We start from the raw sequence: 24,571 nt of genomic DNA on the forward strand, positions 1-24,571 counted from the left end.
TGTCAATAGCAATTGAAATAGCGAAAAATGCTTTCTAGTACTTCACTTTAAACTTTCACGGGGAGGAAAGGCATACAGGAACATTCCCTTCGAAGAAAAAGACATGGCACTCCCCTTCCAAGCCAAAAGTCTTGGGACTCTGAAACAGAACTGAGGGAGTTGACTGTTCAGAGGGGATCCTCACAAATTGGTGGTATTGGAGTGACATCACCCTTGTGTTTAGAGAAATAGTTTACATACTTTTTTTTAAGAAGAGCACAAATATATGAAGTAACATCATGTTCAAGTGTCTCGGTAACTGGCACAAGAATTCTCACATTTACATTTTATAATCACAAAACCTACTCTTCTCTATAGACAAATTGTATCTGTGTTTCATTTTCTTTGTGATTTCTGAATAATGAACCTATTTTATGTAGTTTGTGGCTTTTTTACTGGGGATTAAGAAGTTTTTTTCTGGTTGTATTTTAATTGTGTTGCTGGTGATATGTAGTTTAATGCAAGCATTGTCAGTAGTAGTGAAGACCACTATGTGTCTGTGTTTTGTTAAGTTTAATTTTTAATAGAGGCCTATGTCATCTTTTATGTTATCTTGTATTTCTGGGGCCGAAATGCCACAAAGATGTCTGATTTGCCTTTCCCCATTTTTTTTTTGTTTTTCATTCTGCATGACATGGAGTTTGGATTTTGCCCTTCTATCTTTTATGCTGCTGACAAGGAATTTGCTGAGATAGCTGCAGCTGCAGATCTGGTTTCTTATAGCTTAGTCAGTGCTAGTTAATGCATCTGCGGGCATTTTTTTCTTTTCTGGACCAAGCACAGTTTCTGCCATCTTCACTCTTGGCCGTCATTTCTGTGGATTCAGAGGAGGAGGATGAGAACATCCTGAGAAAGCATTAATGGGTACCTTTCAGCTGCTTGAACACACCTTTATTGAAGTGCTTGTGCTGTGAAGTAAATTAGCTGAAAGCCACTTTCATAGCCAGTGAAGTCTGAATTTTTATCTCAGTGTCATGCAGCCAAGAAGTTGGTATGTTTAGGTTGTGGTGGGGTAGCTTTACGGAAAATGGCATCTAAAGTTGTTAATCTTCTTCCTGTTCATCACTGATGGGTTTGGTTCCGACCCCTCGGAACTGAGTCAGCCTTATATCAAGCTTGCGTACACCAAAAACTCTTGAGCTAAGCTGCTACCCACAATGCCCTTTACTCGGTTACCTCAAATCTCATTTGCCTCACAGCCATATAGCAGTGTTTCACTGAGCTCTCCAGCCAAGTGATTTTTCTTATACATTTACAAGTTTCTGTAAAAGTTTTTTCCTGTTTATAGTCTGTTCTTTGATATCTCTATTGTTTCAGCTGTACCCACAGGTATGTCTTTCTTACCATTGTTGGTATTTTCTAACTTTCCTTGTTACCATTGTTGGTATTTCCTTTTTCTCTCCATTTCCTCCACTTTACTCACTCTTTCCCTTTTGTGTAAGAGTGTGTCCTGTTATGTCTGAAAAGAAGGGAACTACCAGGTTTAAACACTGCTCTTCTTGCAGTGGTAAACTGCCTAATAGTGACCTCCATGAAGAGTGTGTGTACTGTTTGGGGGTTCTGCATTTGTCGGCAAAACCCCCGTGTGATATTTGTGCTAGCTTCAGTCAGCAGACGCTGAATGAATGTCATAATAAACTGATTTTGAAGGGCCTACTTGCTTTGCCTTTTTCGGAGGCTATTTCTGCGATGGAGGTCTCATCCCCCTCCTTCTGTAGACCAGAAACTTCCTCATTCAGACCCCTCTTCACTGGCCGGTGACCGAGGTAAAAGCCATAAACACAAGGCCCATAAGTCCTCCTCAGAGCACCGTTCTGCCTCCACAGTTCCGACTACTACATCGGTTCTTAGCTCAGCTCCAGCGAAGCTTACCAAGGTCGCCTCTTCGGCACCTACCCTAGCACCGATGACTACTGTGTTGTCTACTGCCTCTGTTCCAATCAGCTTGTCTGTTTCTGTCTCTGCACCAACATCACATATTTCTGCTCCAATACTGGTTCCGACAACTTCCTCAGAACCATTTTTGTCATCCACTGATGTGACCTCTGCTCCGAGTCTGTTCTTGGCACCAACCTTACCGTTGTTGGCGGTTTCTGAATTGGAATTGTTGGTGCCATTCTGCGATGCATCACGGACCTGATATTTGTCGAGTATGGACCTGTTTGCCGGACAAGCCCGCAGCCCCTTTTTGGACTGGCCTGATTCCCCCTCAGGGGCATCTGTGAGATCCACCAGGAGCCTTTCAGAATTGATAGTGGTGCACCTTTTTGACCAGCTGCTGACCGCCAGGGGAATGTCAAATCTGCCTAGACCCTATCCCACTCCAGGCTTTGGGTCTGTTACTCCAGCAACCCCTACTTACTCTCCTCCCTTGGATCTCTCGGTTCCAAGACTCATTTATCAAACTTTTTCTAGAGGACCCCCTTCCTCGGCGCTGACGACACTGTCTAAGGCTCTGAGGCCCCTTTGGGTGTCAGTCCTGTCGGAACCCACCCTTCATCAATCTCATGCTTCGGGGTGGTGGAACCTCTGGTTCCGTTCTCTGTTCTGATGGTATTATCGGTCCCGACTTCAGATTCGAGAGGGTCTACTGCACCGAGTCTGCTTGAGGCTCCTTCCCTGGGGGTAGACCGTCTCGAGTGGGGTGTGACTCTGGTTCCAATTTTGTCTTCGGTTCCGGGCTCCCACTCCTCTTCTGGCAGGCCCGCTTTCTGGGTGATTGAGAAGGTGCTTACTTCTAGCAATCCTCCCACATTGGTTATCCCCCAAGTTCCTTTTGAGCTGCAGCTGTCAAAGGCCACCCCCCCAGGACTCTGAGAGCACAAGGCCCAGGAAACCCCTACCCAGGCTATTTCCCTTTCTGAGTCTTTGGATGCTCCCACCGAACAACCCCCTCAGAAATGGGTGTGTAAGAGGAAACACATGGAGTCCCCAGAGGAGTCCCTCATGGGAGGTGCAGACTGCGATGATGGGGAAGGGTCCCGACTGTCACCCCCTGACTGTCGCCTTCAGAGACATCATGGAAATCTTGAAACAGAGGGGTGACTGGAAGCCCTCCAACTCTTCCTCTGAGGAATCCGTATTCCTATAGGCGTTTCGCTCTCAGCCCTCTACTTCTTAGGTGCCCCCCTCCCCCTGCCGATGAGTTGGTTAAACTCATCGTGCAAAGGGCATGGAAGAACCCTGACTCTGTTGAGGCCATCCCCAGGAGATCAGACAAGGTACTTCCCCTCCAGAGGATCAACCCCATTGGTCTAGAGGTTTGCCAGTGGACGCTATGGTGGTGGCGGCAACCACGAAAAAGGACCTTGCTGAAAAGAGTCCTGGGCAGTGGACAGGTTAGGGAAGCGAGTTTTTGCATCAGCGACCTTCTCTGATCTTTTTGGCACATTTTACGAGGCTCCAGAGAGATCTTATCTCCGAACTCTCGCGGGCCAAGTATCGGATGGAGCATGAGATAAAGTTGCTTCCCAACTTGCCACCCTAGAATCAATATCCAATTCATCCATGAGGTTGCTGTCTCAAGCAACCGAAGGAGCAGCTAGAGCTGCGGGTGCAGGCATAGTCATGAGACGCCACGCCTGGATGCACATTTGTGTCCTCTCTGACTCCTTCAAGTCTTCCTTTCTAAATGCCCGTATCGAGCCATCAGCTTTGTTCAATGCTAAGGTCAAGGATGCATTAGCCAGGTGCGAGCAGGATGGGAAGACCTTGTCTGCCATTGGCCTATGCTTTTCCAAGCCTCAGCGTTCCTTCTTCAGGAATCAGAGGAGCGGGAAGATGTCGCTCAAGACATCTCAAGGTCCTTTCTGAGACGCACGTGGTGAGGACTCCTCCAGAGGCAGAGGGGGTTCCAATAATGAAAGGACATCCCTTTCAGGGCAGAGAGGGCCCTCGGAACCAGGGCTCCAGAGATTCCTTCTCGGGTAGACCATATCAGCGCTCCTGAGGCGCTGCCCGATTGCTTTCCTCTGGAAGCAGTCGGGGCGTGTTTTTCTCTGCACCAAGCTGCCTGTCTCTCCATTACAGATCAGTGGGTGCAGAGAATCATTACCAGAGGCTACCATATTCCCCTGATAGCTTATCCAAGACCTCTGAAATCCCTTCTCGATGTTCCACCCAGTCAAAGGGACAGCTTCCTAAATATGAAAGCTATGTCAAAAATGAGCCGTCCAACAGGTCCCCCCAGATTAGTGCGTATGAGGGTTATACTCTAGATTCTTTTTGGTACCAAAGAAAACAGGGGACTGGAGGACCATTCTGGATCTCAGCCAACTAGACAAATAGGTAGTTCAGACCAAATTCCACATGGTCACGATTCAAACCATCCTCCTCTTTCTGCAGGAAGGTGTGTGGATGTGCTTATTAGATTTCTGGGATGTGTATTGCCATATCAAGATGGACAAGCTCTCCAGGAGGCTCCTTCGCTTCCGGTTGGGAACCAATCACTACTACCAATTCAGAGCCCTGTCTTTCGGTCTCTCGACAGCTCCCCCCAAAGTGTTCACAAAATGCCTTGCAGTGGTAACAGCTCATCTGAGACTTCAGGGATTCCAGGTGTTTCCATATGTGATATTATCTTGGCCTCTCATAAACCATCCACCAGGAAACTTTACAGGGACAAATGGAAAAGATTCTCTATTTGGTCACGTAATCATAAGCTACACCCGATGTTCTTCGTGTTTCACTGTTGCAGTCATTACATTTGGGTAATCTGCTGGCAGGTTACCCTCAGTCGTCCTGATTAACAAAGTCTTGGGTCCTGCGTCGGTTGCTGTCCCTTCTTCCATGACGTCAGGTCGTCAGGGGTATAAAACATGCAGCCGACGCCATTACATCAGTCTTTCTTGCCGTGGGGTGCCTGAAGCAGAAGCAGTTCGCAAGTGCCTGTCGGCCGACTCTTGAAATTTTTGTTTTAGAGTTTCAGAACCGAAGTCTTCAACTTAAAGCTAAGTACCCCGTTGGGGAAACTTTTTCTTGCTCCTTACCGATGTCAGTAAAAGTTAATAATTGCATTACTTGTGGAAAGCAAATATCTCATAAAGATTTTCATTTGTACTGTATTCCTTGCCTTGGCCCTCACCACAACGTACCTTGCTGTCGGTTTTGCGCTTTATTTAATCAGCGCACTATCCATCATCGGTACATTTTTGCCTCTAATTATTTAGGTTCTCGGTTTAATTATCCAGAAATGACATCGGTTAGCCATCTGATTACCGGAATTCCAAAAAAAACGCAAAGAAAAAGAGACAGGTCGTCGAGGTCCAAAACTGCCGACGATGCTTCTCCTAAGCCAGTTTGTCGATACTCAGTGAGGTGCTTTTGCAGCCCCTGATACCCACTACTTCTGACTCGTAGGCCTCTACTGAGACCCATTTGGAGTCCGGTATGCAGCGAGATGCTACACCTATGGAAACCGCGGATGTCTCTACCTTGGATGGGTCCGGAGCCGCTGAGCAGGCACCGGCTTCTGAGGGTGTATTCAGGCCTACAGACTTGCATATTAAACCGAATCCACCTTCTATACTAAGGCCTAAAACTCGATGTGTGTGTCAAAAACTGACACCCAGGCCACATGTTCAAGCCCCTTTGCCTAAAACACAAATGATCAAAATGGCTGAAAATCTTATTACTCTAATCAGGGGTAGTCAACCCCCCCCCCCTTCTAAGAGGCGTAGGGCTGAGCTTGACTAGGAATCTTCTGATCAGGACTCTGTTTCTTCTAATTCTTCCGATGACCTGAATTTGTCCATACCTACTTATGGAGAATCTGATGCTGAGGATTCCATTCCCTCTGCTTCCCCCCCTGAGGACTTTTCTTTTGGGGAAACTTCACATACCTTAAGGGAGCATTTCCACTGGGAAAGTCAGGAATTTTCTGAATCTAAAAAGAGGCTTAAGGATTTCCTTATTCTACTTCAGCATAGGCCTTTCGCTATACCTCCTGTACTAGACATAGTTGATATGTTTTTGGAATCAAGTATGGCCTCTGATTCCCTGCCTCCGGCTCCTAGTAAACCTGACAGGTACTACAGGGTTCCCGAGTCCCACAAGTTCGTTTTCAAAAATCCTGTTGCAGATCCAGAAAACATTTCTCAGGGGCCCAAGGGCATTAAGTCTTCTACAGATAAAAATCCTACCCCTTCTGATAGAGACTCCAGGCCACTGGATAGATGGGGTAAAAAGGTTTATACTTCTGCAACTTTGGCAATCAGGGCTTTAAACTGCCAATTTCATATGTTAAAATATCAACAGCATATTATTGGACTGCTTAAACAGAACATGATGTTGATTTCTGACTGTGTGGAAAATAAAGATTTACAGGATTTATTGCATTCTGCTGAACAAGTTGGAAAACATACTTTGCAATGTGGTTTTGATTCTTTAGAGGCCTCTTGCAGGGCTGCTGTTACTGGGTCTGTGCTTAGAAGGCACGTTGGCTTAAGGAGCAATCTCTGCCTGATCATGTTAAAGCAAAATTGTTGGATGCTCCTTTAAATGAGAACCGTCTGTTTGGCAATAAGGCTGAAGAAGTTGAAAAAAAGATGGAAGATAAAGCTAAATCTATGCAAACTGTAAAAGATTTCTTACAAGTGCAACCTCCAAGATTTAGTAGGCACTGGCCTACTAAGAACTGGTCCTTTCCAGCTCCTTCCAGATCCACTCAAGCCAAACCCAGACACACCAAAAGCACCAGGTTTCAGTCCCAAGGGACTCTCAGAACTAAGCAATGGGGGGGGGGGGCCCTCCACTTCCAAATCTGGAAATAAGACACCGCCCTATGATAAACAGTCTCAGTGACTTTCCTTTAAAATTACCAAGCACTTACCTTTTAGCCGCCCCTTTGTGGGGGGAAAGATTGCTCTTCATGCAAAAAACTGGGAACTTATAACCCAGGACAAAAGGGTTTTAAATAGTGTCCCAGGGATACAGATTTCATTTCCACACGTTGTCAACACCAAACGGGTGGCCAGACCTGCCCCTAAATCAGTGGGCAGAGGCTGAGAAACAAGTACTTTCCCTCTTAAACATGGGGGCTATTCAACTGGTACCAGAAGAGGAAAAGGGACAAGGTTTCAATTCCAGACTTTTCCTGGTACCCAGAAAAGAGATATCATGGCGTCCAATTCTGGACCTATCTACTCTAAACACCTTTCTGAATTCTGTAATTCAAGATGCTGACTCTTCAGTTACTTCGTATGCTAGGCAAAGATGCCTGATTGGCAACTCTAGATTTAAAAGAAGCTTACCTGCTTATCCCAATCAGGGAATCTTGCAGAAGATACCTATGCTTCAAAGCAGGCTACTTGCATTATCAGTTCTCTGCACTGCCCTTTGGCTTGTCTACTGCGCCCAGGGTATTCACAAAGTGCCTGGCTCCAGTAATTGCATTTTGCAGGCATAGAAATATTCAAATATATCCATACCTGGACGATTGCCTAATTCAGGCAGAAAACCAGGCCATACTTCTAAATCATCTGGCGTTTGTAAAAAGGGTTCTAACTTGTCCAGGGTACACCATAAACGAAAATAAATCACAACTGGTACCTTCTCAATAGATTACATTCCTGGGTGCAAACTTGAATACAACTGCCCAGATGGCTTTCCTCACGCCAGAAAAGCAAATTCATTTGGTAACTTACTTCAAACAAGTGGCCACAAAAACCCTGCTATCTGCAAGACAAATACTGCAAGCCTTTGGATTCGTGGCCTCCTGCATTCTTCTAATTCCATATGCAAGACTGCATATGAGGAAACTTCAGTGGTACTTAAAAAGTCTATGGAGTCAACTTTGTCACAGCCTGGAAACAATGATTTCTATCATACCTTGCTTACGCCTGGAGTTCCTATGGTGGGTAGAGGCCTGCCACCAGAACAAGGGACTGCCATTCACACTGCCCCCTGCCACCCAAACCCTAACCACAGACCCATCAGACTATACATGGGGTGCTCACTTGGCAGGGAAGTGCATTCAGGGCAAATGGAACCCAAATCAAATGAACCTGCATATCAATCAAAAAGAAATGTTCACTGTACAGAATGCTGTGACAGCCTTCAAGGACTACATTCATTCAGGACAACTAATGGTAAAGACGGACAACACCATGGTTATGTGGTACATAAACAAGCAAGGGAGGTGCACATTCCTACCCCCTCTGCAGACTAGCCATGGCATTGTGGAAGACTGCTTTGAGCTACCAAGTGCAACTACAAGCTCAATTCCTGCCAGGAAAACTGAATACACTGGCAGACAGACTAAGCAGAAATCTCATGGACCCACATGAGTGGAAACTGGAGCCATGGATTTTCAACATGTTGACAAGCAAATGGGGAGCCCAGACATAGATCTATTTGCCTCCCTCCAGAACTACCAGTTGGACAAATTTTGCACAAGGACTCCTCACAAAAAAGCCTGGAAAGTGGATGCTCTGTCCTTCTGCTGGAAAAACCCGTCAGTCTACGCCTTTCCTCCTCTGCCTCTGCTCTCCAAAGTTCTGCTAAAAGTCAAACAGAACAAACCAAAAATTATTTTGATTGCTCCAGACTGGCCACGCCAACACTAGGACCCACTCCTGCGCAGTATGTCACAAATATCTCCATGGCACCTGCCTCAGACACTTTCCTTGCTGTCTCAGCAGGAGAACCAAATTCTGCCACCTCAGCTCACAACATTGAACCTTGAAGCTTTGGCTAATCCCTTAAATTCACCCTTAGTATCCCTCAGCAAACCTGTGATGAATGTCATCTTGGAGGCGAGAAGACCTAGTACTAGAAAATCTTATGCTGACAAATGGAAAAGATTCTGTGCCTGGAACCAATCTTTAGGGATGAGCACAGCAGCGCCCAATTTACCTCAGATTTTGCAATACTTAACTGAGATGCTTCACAAGGGCCTGTCTTTTTCCTCTATTAAAATCCACGCTTCAGCTATTTCAGCTCACTATAACACAGAACCCACCCCTTTTCTCATCCCCTGCTCAAGCAGTATCTCAGAGGGGCAAAGAACTTGAGACCACCCAGGAGAGCTGCTACCCCTGCCTGGAACCTTAACTTTTTTGGAAAAGCTCAATTTACCTCCTTTCAAGCCAGCTGCTACTGCAGACTTAAAATTTCTTTCTTGGAAAACAGCCTTCCTATTAGCAATCATTTCAGCTAGAAGGATATCTGAATTACAGGCCCTTATGGCAGTGGAGCCTTTCATCATCTTTCATGTGAACAGGATATCTCTGAGGACCAATCCATCCTTCATGCCCAAGGTGGTTTCCAGTGTGGCTCTTAAACCAGTCCATTCATTTGCCAACCTTCTATCCCAATCCACAGAACAAAGTGGAACGGATTCTGCATTCCTTGGACGTGCACAGACAACTTAGATTCTACTTGGACAGAACTAAATTTTGAAGAAAATCTGAACAATTGCTAGCGACATTTGCTGCTGGGGCAGAGGGGAAGGCGATTTCAAAACAAACCATTTCTAAATGGAGAAGCCATTGCATTCATTTCTGCTATATGCGCCATGGAAACACTTTCCCCCAGCGGATCAGATCTCATTCCACCAGGGCTGTATCTACTTCTGCAGCCTTTCTCAGAGGTGTTCCTACCAGGGATATTCTAGAAGCTGCTCCCTGGAGTTCAGTACATACTTTCACCAAGCATTATCATTTACCAATTTTCTCTAAATCCAGAGCTGGATTTGCCACTGCTGTCTTGCAGGACCTTATAGGTGGTCCTAATGCTGTATAAATCCATCCTCCCAACCATAGCTTTGGAAATCTACCCAAATGTAATGACTGCAACAGTGAAACACGAAGAACATAGTACAGTTGTGTACACTTCCCATAAATGTAGATGTTAGAGTGTATTCACTGTTGCAGTCCTGGTTACCCTCCCTCCAGCCCCGTTTTTCTCTTACTATACCTCTACTTTCTTTTACTATGCTTAAAAGCCTTTTTGGTGTATTTGCTTTTGGTTGGAGGTATATTTTTGTGTTTTTAATTTTATTTGCTCCCCATTTGGGGGGCACCAGACATCTGGAGCAAGAAAAACTGATGTAATGGTGTTGGCTGCATGTTTTATACCCCTGACGATCTGATGTCGTGGAAGAAGGGACAGCAACCGACGCAGGACCTAAGACTTTGTTAATCAGGCCGACTGAGGGCAACCTGCCAGCAGATTACCCAAATGTAATGACTGCAACAGTGAATACACTTGAACATCTACATTTATGGTAATTGTACACAACTGTACTTTCTCAGCTCCCATAGCCACTATTCTTCATTATCTGGCTGAACTGTTTAACAATGGGGCCTCAGCTTCCACCATTCGAGTCCATCTAGCAGCTGTTTCCAACTTCTATAATGGGTCAGATGGAGTGCCACTTATTTCCTCTCATCTTTGCAAGACCTTCCTCAAGGGTATTTTCCACAGCAGGCCTCCCATCAGACAGCCGGTGGAAGCATGGAATCTGTCCTGGGTTCTGCAGTCTCTTTCTCTGCCCCCTTTTGAGCCGGCTGCGACATGTGATCTAAAATTCCTGTCATGGAAATACTTATTTCTGGTGGCTATAACTTCAGCCAGAAGAATTTCTGAATTACAAGCATTATGTATCAACATGCTGCGGTGGTACAGCGGTAGCGTTGTTACCTCACAGCAAGAGGTTCTCCCATTTGATTCTCGTCATGGCTTGGGAGTGCCTTCTGTGTGGAGTCTGCATGTCCTCCCTGTGGTTGGGTAGCGTTTGAAAGACATGCATACGTAAATGGGCGTGCCTTCATTGAAGGTTGGGTGTCGAGCTGGCACCTCGGCATTTCGTAAAAATCTACTGCCAATCATTAGCAGACCGGAGTTCTGCTGTGGCGACCCCCTTACCGGGAAAAAGCCGAAAGACAAACAACAAGCATTATGTATCAAGAGCCCTTTTCTGATCTTTCATAACGACAGAGTATCACTTTGTACTAACCCATCCTTTTTCCCCAAAGTGGTTTCTGATTTTTCGATTAACCAGTCCTTTGAGCTCCCTGTGTTCTTCCCAAACTACTCTAACAAGGGAGAATACTGCCTACATTCCATGGATGTTCATAGACAATTAAGTTTCTATCTGGACAGAACTAAATCCTTTCACAAGTCGGACCAGATTTTCATCTCCTTTGTGGGTCCTAGAATGGGAGGCGCAGTATCGAATGTTACTTTGTCTAAATGGCTCAGGGATTGCATTGCCTTCACATATTCACTTACGGAGGGATCTAAGCCTGGCCAAATCAAAGCTCACTCAACTAGGGCTATTGCAGCATTTGTTGCCTTACACTCTAGGGCCTCCATGGATGACATTTGTGCAGCTGCCATTTGGGCTAAGCCCCACACTTTTATCAAGCATTACAAATTGGATCTGATCTCCAGTGGAAGAGTGGCCTTTGGTTCAATGGCTCTCAGGAATGTTCTTGCATAAGGACCACCCAGGTTCTCCCAAGTAGCTGGGGACTCTGTCCCATCGGTGATGAATAGGAAGATGATTAACAAACTTCAGATAAAGAAGTTCTGTCTTACCATAACATTCCATCTGAGTTGTTGATCTTCCAGTCATCACACCCTCCCACTGACCCCCTCCTAAGGTTCCTGGTGGATTTTCTGGGTCTTTGTGGTGTATTAGGGTTTCTGCGCAGAGATGGCCTCTGACTTATTTCTTCTATATGTTGCATGCAAACTCGATCTGAGATAACTGAATAAAGGGAATTGTGGGTAGCAGCTTAGCTCAAGAGTTGTTGGTGCATGCAAGCTTGGTATAAGGCCGACTTGGTTCCGAGGGCTCGGTACCAACCCATCAGTGATTACCGGACGAAGATCAACAACTCAGATGGAACGTTATGGTAAGACATAAGTTCTTTTCTCATGCATTTGTATCACTTATTGTAAGCTCTTTTGCTGGATTAACATGATTCCCATCCACCTAAATTAATGCTTTATTTTTTCTCTCTCTCTGTTTAGTCCTGTTCATTGCTGTATCTGTCTGGGTCTGAAGCTTTGTTTTTTTTTTCCTGTGCCGTCAGCACCATCATCTTTCACTATGAAACCTCAGTGCAGCCCTTGATGCTGTCCATGGTTTAGATTTTATAGGTTCATAGATCTTTACTAGGCTAACAGCCACAAGGCCCTTTTTAAGATTAGATATGCATCCCAAATCACTGATAAGTTCTGGTAGCCTGTGAGATGAACCATTTACAGGTTGCGTGTGTCTGTTAGAGACATAGGTGCCAAGCCAAGCTGAATTTCCTGTCCCCCATCCAGTCCAAGTTGCACGTGAATTGGATTAGGGAGGAACTCTGCTTCACATGGATGGGGAACTGTTCTAGAGACTGAATAGTGTCTGGGATACATACCTGTCTCTCCAGCAGGTCCTATTTCTGTCACAGGCAAGGTTTAAGCCTTTAAAATGGGTAACTCTCTTGTTTGTTTTGTGGTTATGCAGGAGGTTCATCAGAGTGGGGGTCTGACAATGCCCTGTATGCTAGGTATATATCTCCCCTCAACAGCCTGTAGAAGACAATATAGTCATAGGGCCTTGAGGCGGTCTGCATAGGACATTTTACTTGCACCTTGTATTCTTTTAGCGAGGAACCTCTGTGAACGTTCCAGTTGTTGGATATGCCTAGTTAGGCACATACCAAAGGAAGCATTGTACTCAATGATAGGTTTGATGAATGTTGAATACAGGGGAACAATTACTTCCTTAGAGCGAGTTTTGTTTTAAGAATAGTTTATCTTTAAAGAGACAACTTTGTTATCGTCTTGATGAATATCCTCCACAAATCTCGAATAGAAGGGGGGGGGACATATCCATGTCATAGTTGTACAGCTTGTTTTACATCTGAATGTAAGGTGTTTGTTCACCCATAATGGTTGTGTTTACTCCAAAATTTTATGCAGACTTTTCTACATGTCATGTTGTTTATTTAGCATCCTCCAATAAATGTTCATGTTTTTATGTGGGTAAAACTAGTAGATCATTAAGGATACGCTTATTGGAACATATTGGATATATTGGGAAACAAGATATAACTAGTGCCATATATAGGCATGTTGCTGTTTTTAATGACCATGGTTTTAGTTTTATTGTGTTGCAGATTTTGACTAATAGTATTAGAGGAGCTGATTTATTGAATAAGGTAGAAAAAGCTGAGTGTAAATGGATTACTACTTTACAGGAGTATAGGTTTCCTGGCCTGAATGGTAATATACCTTTAAAACCTTTACCGAAGACTCGTAAGTTGGTACATTGATCATGTGATTGAGTGCTAATCGCTTTTACTGTTTAATGGTTTTAGTTTTTATAGTATTTTGTTTGATGAAGTGCTTGTAATTGAGCACGAAAGCGCTTACAATAAAGTACTTTTTATGTTTTAACACAATTCAGCCATGTTTGGTCATTGGTATAATATATATTTTTATTTTTTTAATTCTATACTTCTTCCTGGTGGGTACGTGTGGCTCTGTGCAGCTATTAAAATGCTTGTATAGTATTTATGTGAAAGTTCTGCAATAGGCATCGGTGTTCACAGGGTTTATGGGGGCTTGAAATTTTGCCACATTATCACCTAATAACAGGAAGTTAACTGTGAGTAGTTACTAAATATTCCAGAATTAGATGGTGATCCAGGTTTTATTTTTATTTCAGTGGAGACAATTTTGTCGTCTGACCTGACTAGGGGACGACATTATACTAGGGGTGTGCAGCACCATGTTAGTGAGGACCAGATCCAGTATGGTTGCATCCCCTGGTTGGTGTATTGACAATCTGGTCCAGGTAGTTTGTGTTTACAAAATTCATGAATCTCTGTACATGTAAGTTTGGTGTTGTATAGGATTCTGTAATTAAAGTTGCCCATGAATATGGCATTGGATTGAATGGTGAGTGTTTCCAATAATTTTAAATACATGGTATGGGTTTCTGGGGGTCATAGAGTGGGGGATCTATAGCATGCAAGGAAATATTATTGGATTTTGCCTATGGTGATTTGAACATGGAGTAGCTCAAGTGCATTGTCCTGTTTGACCAGGGTTGAGGTATATTTATTTTTGATGTAAGTTGAGACACTTCCACCTTTAGTCCCTGTCTGTGTAATAGCTGGTCTAAATATGTGGAAGGCATTATAACCTTGCACTGTCAGTGTGCTCTCTCTGGCTTTAAACAATGTCTCAGTCACTGCACAGACATCAGCATTGTCTAGGATGAAGAGAGCTTCTAGGGAGTGGAGTTTTTTTTGTTTAGACTTGTAGCATTGAGCAGTATTACCTTTAGATTTTCTTGGTTTTGATTTGCTATATCGACTGTACTTTCAGTTTGGCATTGCCTAAAGAAAGGCACTATGAGGAAGACAGTGTTATAGCTAATATTTGAAAACCTGGAGGGGAGAGGTGCATACCATCCATGGCAAAGAAGCGTGGTTTGTTGACCATCTCCTTCCATACTGACATATATTGCACCCCCCTTAGAATGACACCAGAAAGTAAGCCAATAAGTCAGCCATCTTTTGTTTGTATTGTGGCATCATCCTTGGAGAAGATAAAATGCTGCTCAATGCCAAGCTCATACCAGCCTGGGACACACATTCCAAGAGCTCCATCATGTCTCTCTTCATATAGTTTAGGGAGGTATGTCTCGGGTCATTCACACCCACATGGACTACGAGTCATACTGTTACTTGTGGTCCACTGACCTTAGTGTGTGTAATGTGGTGGATCCTAGAACCTGATCAACAACTGACTGTGACTTTCACCTTACTCAGCCTGGTGAGAGGGACATCAGTGTGTCTCACGATGGAGTCTCCAATAACCAGAATGGTGGATTGTGTGGTAGCTTGCCTAATGGGCTTAGAAGTAGAGTCTCCATGAGATGTGGCTGTAAGTTTTGATGTGGATGTTTTGAAAGAGTGCATTCAGGGCTGCTGAGGTATTTGTTATGTGCACTTCATCTAGGAGAGCTTTGGGGTTTAGGAAGGTTACATTTAAGTGCCTTGGCATATGTGGGTCTGTATGTTTGCTTTGCTTTGAGTTGTGTGCGACGACTGTAGCTTTTGTAGTACTGACAACCTTATTGACATTAAGAGTGCTTTTACATGAGAGCTTTGCCTCTAGTGACATTGTGTAAACACATCTCTGACATGTACCATATCAGTTTGTTTGAAAATTAACTGGTTGTCAGTAAACATGAGGCAATTTCTGCATTGCCTCAGGATGCCCATATCCACCAAGCTGGTAACAGAGATGGTGGGAAAGTTGATATCCGTGGCAGTACATGTCCTCATTTAGCTATAACTTCTGAACATTATTCCATGTTTGTGGTCTCAGCAAATATTTCTCAGCATATATTTTTGAGCTTGACCCAGCAGTATGTATTCTCATTTAGCATGCAATTTCTGAACTATGTATGACACCACTTGCACAGCAGCTGTCATTTCTGTTTATAAGGCTGCTATTTTTGGTGAAGATATATGAAATCCTTGTGAGTGGTGATGGTTTAATATTTGATGCCAACCAATTACATTGACTTTGCTGTAATGACAACTTGGGGTTATGTTAGTGGCCATTATTTCAGTGTAGGAAGAAACCTAGGACTGGATAAATATTAATGGAAGAATGGATAAGAGCTGTAACATAGGCTCATAGGTAGGTACTAAGCTGTTGGTCCTAGGGCCTATATAAGCCTAGACAAAATGGTACCCTGACTTTTGCCACCCAAGAAAATTATTTTCCTGTGCCCCTGTCAAGCAGAACCACAGATGTGATCCCCGGGGTGAATTTTCTACCTCCCATCCAATCATCAAGATTTTTATTGAGTGCTAATGAGGAACTTTGTTTGATATAGATAAGTAGTTTGTTCCAGAGTATGGGAAGTCTCTGAGACAGGAATCTATCCCTCCAGCATGTTCTGTTTATTGTGGTGACAAGGTTTAGGTCCCTAGAGCGTGTAGCTCGGAGGGATTGGGATTTCTTTACATGGAGCATGTCCAACAGCTCTGGGTTTGACATAGCTTTGTATGTTAGGCAGAGATCGCTCTGAGTAGGTGATATGTGACATAGTAAAGCTTGAGTTTTTTGAGATGGTCTGCTTAGGGCATCTGTTTGAGGCTGGTAATCTTCTTTGTGAGGTATTTCTGTGTCCTTTCCAGTTGTTGTAGATGTCTTGTGAGGTACATACCAAAAGGGGCGTTGTACACTATAATGGGTCTAATGAGTGATGAGTAGAGTGGAACAATGACCTCTTTTTTTCCTGCATGAGAAACCTTTTGTGATGAGGTGTGCCACGTAGAAAGATTTCTTGACTACTGTGGCAATGTGATTATCAAAAGAGAGACTACTGTCCAGCTGTGTCCCAAGGTCTCTTATCACACTTTCGGTGTTAAGTAGACTACCGACTATGTGGTAGTTCGTGGGTACAGAGTTTTTACCAAAAGGGATGACAATGCACTTTTTGGCATTGAGCTTGAGGCCATGGCTTTGACACCAGGCATCTGTCTCATTGAGGCCCTTTTGTAGGATGTCCACATCGATAGGAGATTTGATTATGGCTCCTAGTTTGCAGTCATCTGTGAATTTTGTTAGCCAAAGACCTTCTGTGTTAGCCTGTACTACAGAGAAGTAGATACCAAACAGGAGAGGACCTAGAACTGAACCCTGTGGTACTCCACTTGTCACTGGTCTGAAGTTGGATTTAGTCTGCTACTTTCACAGTGTGGGTTCGGTCAGTGAGCCATTTGGCAACCCATCTTGTGACATAGGGATTTATACCTAATTTAGTGAGTTTCTCTATAATTCCAGAGTGGAGGATGGTGTCGAAAGCCTTGGCGAGATCTAGATCGGCTGTGTGTACCACCTTACCCTCCTCTACAGCTTTGGTGACCGCTTCAAAGAAGTCTATCAGGTTTAGGAGACATGATCTGCCTTTTACAAACCCGAACTGGGTAAGGTTCAGAGACTGGAGATTACCAGTGTCATTGTTTATAGGTTCCATGATGATACGCTCCATAACCTTGCAGACCAGGCTTGTCAGGCTAATGGGGTGGTAGTTCCCGGGTCTGAATTAATTAGGAGTATGACTGTGAGTTAATGTGCTTTATTTTCATTTTGTCCATCTTTGAGTTCGTTAGGTTTTGTAAAGCTACTTGAGGAAACATTCTTAGCTACTTTAGTTTGAGGAATTGTACTGTGCATGGTTTAATGATGACAATTCTGTAGGAGGCCTCAAGGAGAGAATGCAGTGATACTTTTGATGTTCATCATATTGATCACTGTTGCAATAGCCTTAGCTGTATGGGTTATATCCTGTCAAGGATATAACAGCTGGTCAACCTCCAAAGCCTTCATAGCACTTTCCACGAGGCCAAACCATCAGCTTGAGCTAAACTGACTAAAAAGACAGGTTAATGGGTTCATAGGTGTGTAGTAGGCTAATGACCACCAGGGCCTTTATAAGCCTAGACTACAGGACCAAAGCAAGCAGGATCACAGCAGCAAAAATTATATCCCAGTTGCCATCCTCCCATCTACTAGCCTCTTTACCATATGGAGAATTTCTCCACTTTAATAAGTTATGTAGTGAAGATGGTATGTTTGTGACAGAGATTCAGCAAAGCTATAGAATGTTTATTTGTAGAGGATATAATCGAGATATAGTTCATGAAGCTTTGGCTAGAATTTTATGTCACAGATTTAATATCGTTTATCATAAGCACCATATGGATGTGGCAGTATGTAACAGTCTCGTTCCCTTTTTTTTTTAGGGAAAATCTTATGAATTGGGACAGCTATGATAGTGGTGATAATAGAGCTATCTGTTTTGTTACTGTTTATAATACACTTAGTAGTAAGATCAAAGAAATTTTGGAATATTTTTGGCCTATGGTATTTCAGGATGAAACTTCACTTAAAAATGTTCAACAAAAATTGTATGTTTCATATAAGAAAGGGCATAGTGTTAGTGATTTGATTGTATATAGTAAATTTAAAATGCCCAGTTCTAGAATTATTAGATCCCTTTTTAGTAGTAAGGGCACAATTGCTTGTGGTAACTGTTCGATTTGTCCATTTATTGTTAAATATTTTAATAATATCAATAGTAAAAAAATGTTTTCCAAATCAAAATTTTTCATGTAATAATATAAGTGTAGTTTATGCTCTTGGATGTTCCTGTCGAATGTTTTATATAGGAGAGACAAAAAGAATGTTTAAATTAAGGATTCAGGAACATGTGAGGGATATAAAAATGACAATATGAATAGTCCTATAGCTCAGCACATTAAAAAGTGCCACAATAGTAATTATGAGAATTTGAAATGTTACATTTTGGAACAAGTTGTACTGAATTTAGGGTGAACAGATTTTGCTCAGACAAATTATTGTATAAAGAAGCTTTGTTTATACATAAATATGGACACTTTAACCCCTGGAGGTTTGAATGTGGATTTTAATGGGAAATATGTAATTAATTTAATTAATTGTTTAATTGTTTTATTACAGGGTGAGTTAGTTGTTATATAAGGTTATTAAGGTTATGTGCTGCTAACAGTTTATATGTACTCCTTGAACGCATTAGCCGAGGTGCCAGAGTGGAATAAAATCTATTGCTATATTTGAACAAAATTTGGTCACTGTTTCCCTGATGTGTTCAACTGGGATATAATTTTTGCTGCTGTAAGCCTGCTGCTTTAGTCCTGCTTCTGGTGGTGTCAGATATTTGTCTGTTGCTTCATTTGTGGTTCCTTTATAAGCCTACCCATGCAACCCAAACCAGTTGTGTCCCTCTGTATCATGGGCATTTATTAGGAGGAGGTATATTAGGAAGTTTCTAGAAGTGATGTGGGGGGTATGTTAATTTTGTTTACGTACCAAGCCCTTCACAGCTTTCCTGCTGCCAAAGAATATGCTCCGCTGAGGCTTTTGAGGATTGACAGTCAGCCTGAGATGTTCTTTTGCTGGATGAAAAAGTTCCCTTTGGGGAAAAACCTTCCATTTCAAAAATCATTTATGAATACTTTCCTGTTCAGGAAAGTTGTTTTAAAACTTGGAATTTGTCTTTTAATGGACTTTTTTGAGACTGTGTTGTACTTTTAAATAAGAGCACACTTTTTTCCTGTCAGTTTAAAAGGTGTTTAAATTAATTGAAGACCATTTTATCTGTGAAGCAGTAGTGTTTATTTTACTTTTGGGGGCTGTCAACGTGTTTTAAAGTGCTTTTTACTGTGTTTTGGTGTGAAAAAAGTGACTTTTAAAAACTTGTAATTTTTATCGGCTTTTGTTGCTTGTTTTCACCGGGAAAGAGGCACCATTTTTGTCTTAACCATGGAAGAAAGTACTAGTCCTAGGGTTGGTATTTTTTCCAGCCACAAAAAGGAAAAGTTAAGCAAACAGCCTTTGCCATCATAGAAGGGTAGCAATTTGTGTCAGCCGTAAGTGAGTGAATCTGCTGTGGCCATTAGTTAGTTCATCAGACCACTCATCTTTTACCATGGAATCCACTGGTGTAGCACCTACAGCCATTATGGACTGGGGGATAGCCATATCTTCTGCTGCTGTTGGGGTCCCCCTTAGTGGGCAAGAAAGGAAGAGACGCTCTTGTCATTACTGAGAAAGGGAACAGGGGAGACTTCCCTGTTTTGTCAGTATTTGGCATTCATCCCTGGGGAAGCTGCTGCAGCCATTAATAACACCATTGGCCCCATTTTTTCCGTCAGAAGGAAACGGAACACTTAATATGCATCTTCTCATACTCAAATTTCCTTAGACAGGACAGATGTAGTTTAGTATGTCTGGCTCATGGTTTAGTTCAGACCTTTGATCGTTCTTATAAGGTAGTTTCTGGTAAAAGAAAGTGGGATGCCTTTTTCCCGAAGAGATTCAAGATTTTGAATATGGACAGAAGGATGAAGGGACAGATGCACGGTTTTCTCCTCATATTTCTGATTCAGACTCAAAGGAGAGTTCACTTTCTGATTCTCCATGTGACGGGTTCTCTTTCTCTAAGTCTTTTTCCAGAATGTGCCAGTGTTTTCAGTGGAAGAACACTGAGGTTTCTCAGTCCTGAAAATATCAACGGTCACAGAAGGAATTTCCAGAGCCTTCACCCATTCCTCCTTTCTATTAGCTTTGGAGGATATGTCTAGGTTTGCCTGCAATTTTCATGGTAGTCAGCCATCTGCCTCTAAAAAGGGAGAATGTATAAAGTTCCTCAGTCTTTTAAGTTTTTATACACTCTTCCCAAAACTGATCAAGCATCTCTAGCTTTTGTTAACTGTACCGCTGCTAAACATTTAGTTAATTCCAGTCCTACTCTTTCTGATAAGGATAAGAAAATTCATAAGTATGGGACATAAGTGTATGCTTCTGCAACTCTGATTTTCAGAATGTTGAATTGTCAGGCTCATGTGTTAAAAGTTTATTCCAACTAATTGTTAAAGTGTGAGGAAAGTTCTGTCTGCAGTTTCTTCTTCTGAGGAAAAATTTGCTTTACGTAGTTTAGTTTCTTCAGTTTTACTGTTTTTGGTTTACAGTGTATGTAAGACTTATTTGATACTTCTTCCAGGGTACGGCCACTGGTACTGCTCTGAGGAGATTTACCTGGCTGTGTTCTCTGAACTTCCCAGATGATGATAAAAATTAAATTTTATTCTCATTTGGAATAAAGATTTAGTTTTTGGTTCCTCTGCTGCAGAAGTGATCAAAAAGTGTGATAAAAGGGGTCAGTTGATACAGGGCGTCTCTGTAAGAATTTTCAGCCATCCCTTTCCAAATTTTCTAACAGATTCTCTAATCCCCCCCATCCAGTTTTGGAAAAATAAAAACAATAACCATTCTCAACAAAATGCAGTGGGTAAACAGATGTTTAAGAAGAAATGGGAAGAGGGTTCCAAAAAGACTTCATGAACCCTCCAAAACAAAGGACAGACCAAAAAGTCAGAATGACTGTTCATAGGACCTTGTTTCCCCCCTCCACTCTGGCAGCTACCTTTTCTTTCAGAAAGTCTGAATCTCCACTTTTCCTTTTGACAACAGACAAGTGGTTCTGAAGATCATTTGTCAGGGTTACAGATGGCTGAGGGAGGAAAATGTCCCCTTTCCAGTGGGTAATTCATCTGCCTGATCAGACTACCTTCATTTCCACCTGTCCTTCATCACATGCTATCCCAGGGAGAGAGAGAACCAGTTCTTCCTTCCCCAATGGGAAAATGTTTTTATTCAAGGATGTTGTTAGTGCCACAAAAAGAAAATGCTAGGGGATCAGTTTTGGATCTTTCTTTCCTTAACCTGTTTGTGATAGTCCCAGTTTCAAAATGATGTCACTTCACAATCTGTTACCTATTCATTCAAATTTCCTGGTAACACAAGATGCTTTTGAACAAACCCCTATTCATCTGTACTTCAAACATTTCTTACAATTTTGTGTGCCTAGATCACTTTATCAGATGTCTTTTTATTCCTATGTTGCAGTAGTCTTATTGTGGGATTTTCTGCCCTCAGGCGACTCGTACGTCTGCTCCTATACAAAAGCTTCAGCTTAGCTGTTACAGCTGCGTGGGACATCACATGGAAGGCCATAAACCAGGGGCCTTAAATGTGACATCTGCATGCACAATCTTCAGAACATTTCAGCCGCAGACGACCGACGCATCGTGTGTTCACTCCTTCTCCTCACGCATCTCAATAAAGCTAAGTAACCCATTGGGTTTTTGTTTTTTCATATCTGATTGTTATTGCTTAGGCTTGGTTTGTTGTAGCATTTTATAGCCGATGTCAGGTAAAAAGGGTAAATGCCAATGCAGGCGTCAGATACCCCATAAAGATGCCCATGATAGGTGTGTGTTTTGCATAGGCCGGGAGCATGATCATTATGCTTGCTCCATTTGTCAATTGTTTGTGCTGAAGACCCTACACAGCTGTCTGGCCACACTAAACCTGTACTTAGAAAACCAGTGCCTTAAGCCGTTAGCCCTAAGAATGGATCCCGCCTCGGAGGCCATGTCAGAACCTCCACGTAAGAAGCCCAAGTTTCATCGCTCTGTTACCGGACACCGCACCAGCTGCCGATATAGGAGCTGAGGGGCTCTGGCAGATCCGTTGACTTCAACGACCACCTTTGGGGAAGCTGTTGCTCAGCCAATGACTGGCTCGTCCATGGAGCCAATCGAGACCCCAACTACTGTCGAGGGGGAACCAGAATCTGTGGTACCTCTGACCAGGATCCTGACTTTGGATACAGTTCCCACTAAACCTGATTTCAACCTGGTTCCAATGTCCACCCAGCTAAAAAGAAACAGAAAACCAAGCATGCCTCTTCCACTGCAGAAGGCCTGCCTGATTGTCAGTCCTTCATTTCTTCCCTGATGCAAGCCTTTATGGCCCTTAGACCTTCATCCACCACTACTCTACCTTTGCTCAGCCATAGGCCTGCTTCAGCCTTCCCACCCCCACCCCCCCACAAAATCTTAGGTTAGGGAAGAAGAGCATGATACTTCCTTTTCCTCGGAGGACTCGATATCTTAGACTTCCCAAATTGCATCTCCCCAGGAGTATTCTCCTGATGTGGAATCTATTGAGGGGGATTCACCCCCTGAGGATATTACATTTGACGAGACCATCACCAAGATGAAAGACTACTTCAAATGAGATACCTCACAAATGGCTGACACCCAAAAGAGGTATTTTGAGCTTCTTCAAGTTGAATCTCCCTCCCCTTCTGCTGTTCCTCCAGTTCTGCCTACATACCTGGAGCCCTTTAATTCTGCATCTAAGGCCCTAGACTCACAGCCACCTGCCCCCAAGCGACCAGATCGCTTCTACAAAGGTGCCTGACGAGCAGAAGTTCTTAGTCAAACCACCCTTGGCAGACCCAGCAGTGATTGACACCTACCCTGATAAGCAATCCAGACTCCTTCCTTCCGCCTCACTCCTACCCACTGATAAAGACAGCAAATCTATGGATAGGATTGGTAAGAAGGTATACACCTCTTCCACATTGGCTTTCAGAGCCATTAACTATCAGACACACATGACTAAATATGCTCTGGACTTGTTCTCTCAAGCCTCCTCCATGCTGGCTTCTATCCCTGACAACCCCATTAAGGCTGACATCTCCTCCAAACTTTCTCTGGCTACACAAGTAGCCAGACACTCTATTAGATGCAGCTATGATGCTGCAGAAACATCTGCTCTCTCTACAGCATCTGCTTCTGTTCTCAGAAGATACTCCTGCCAGGGACTTCAGAATCTCCCAAAAGACTTCAAGTCAAAGATCTTGGATGCCCCCCTGGATCACAATCTGCAGATCTTTTTAAGAATCTGCAAAAAAAAAAGTAAGGAATTGCAGAACATAAAACATTTACTGGTGTCCCCCATTCCCAAGTACTTTAGAAACTATCCAGCTAAAGCCACCTTTTATAAGGCAAAACCCTACCCAGATGGGCACTTCCTCTTCCAGATCTAGAAGAGGTGCAAGAAGACCCACCATGTCCAGACCTGCTGCCCCGCATCCTCAGCCTAGACAACCCTTTCAGGACAGAGGAGGCCCCAACAATGCTGGACTGCCTTGCCCACCTTCCACTCTCAGCACTCCTTTCCCATTGCCTCCCCTTCTGGCAAACCTTAACCTCGGACCAATGGGTACTATCCATAATACAAAAAGGATATTTCCTCTCCTGGAAAGAAAAAACACCCATGAGAGGCATCCCATCCCCCCCCCCAAGAACCAACAACATCTCCTTCCACAGGTTCTGACAGACCTGCTGAAGCTGGGTACCATAGAACCTGTTCCCTTAGGACAGGAAGGAAAGGGTTTCTACTCCCGTCTCTTCCTGGTTCCCAAGAAAGATGGCCCTTGGAGACCCATCTTAGACCTCTCCTTCGTAAATCTTTTCATTCAGGTGCCCACCTTCAAGATGCTGTCACTTCCCATCCTGCTACCTCTCATTCCAGCCAAGGCTTTCATGGCGACCTTGGACCTAAAAGAGGCCTACCTTCACATACCCATCAGAACTTCCCACAGAAGATTCCTGCATTTCTCTGAGCCCTCCTCTCATTTCCAATTTACTGCTTTGCCCTTTGGTATGTCCACTGCCCCCAGAGTGTTCATAAAATGCTTGGCCCTGGCCATTGCCTTCTGCAGAACTCTGGAATTCAGATTTACCCCTATCTGGATGACATCCTAATACTGGCAGAGTCAAAAGATACCCTCTCAAATCATCTGCACTTCACCATGTCCCTTCTGCAGAATCTAGGGTTCACCCTCACCCTTCTGAAGTCCTCCTTGAACCCCGACCAGGACAAGATTTCTTTGGGTTGCAGAATCTGAACGTACAGAATGAAGGCCATTCTCTCACAGGACAGGGTCCTATCCTTGACTTCCCACTTCAAGAAGCTGCTACACTCTCAGAGACAGTAACTGCAATGCAATTCCTTAGACTCCTGAGCTTAATGGCAGCAACCATCCCTATGCTACCACTGGCTAGAATACTTATGCACAAGCTACAGTGGTACCTCAAAAACATTTGGT

General features: G+C 43.4%; 1 protein-coding gene across 3 annotated transcripts in view; it reads left to right on the forward strand.

Annotated features, from left to right (window-relative positions):
* The window catches only part of CCDC171 (coiled-coil domain containing 171), a 3,960,104-nt gene that overhangs the window by 1,539,830 nt on the left and 2,395,703 nt on the right, over positions 1 to 24,571 (forward strand). The window lies entirely within an intron of this gene.

This window comes from Protopterus annectens, chromosome 2.part0 (assembly GCF_019279795.1).
Source record: "Protopterus annectens isolate FY-2018-M chromosome 2.part0, PAN1.0, whole genome shotgun sequence".
Taxonomy (NCBI): Eukaryota; Metazoa; Chordata; order Ceratodontiformes; family Protopteridae; genus Protopterus; species Protopterus annectens.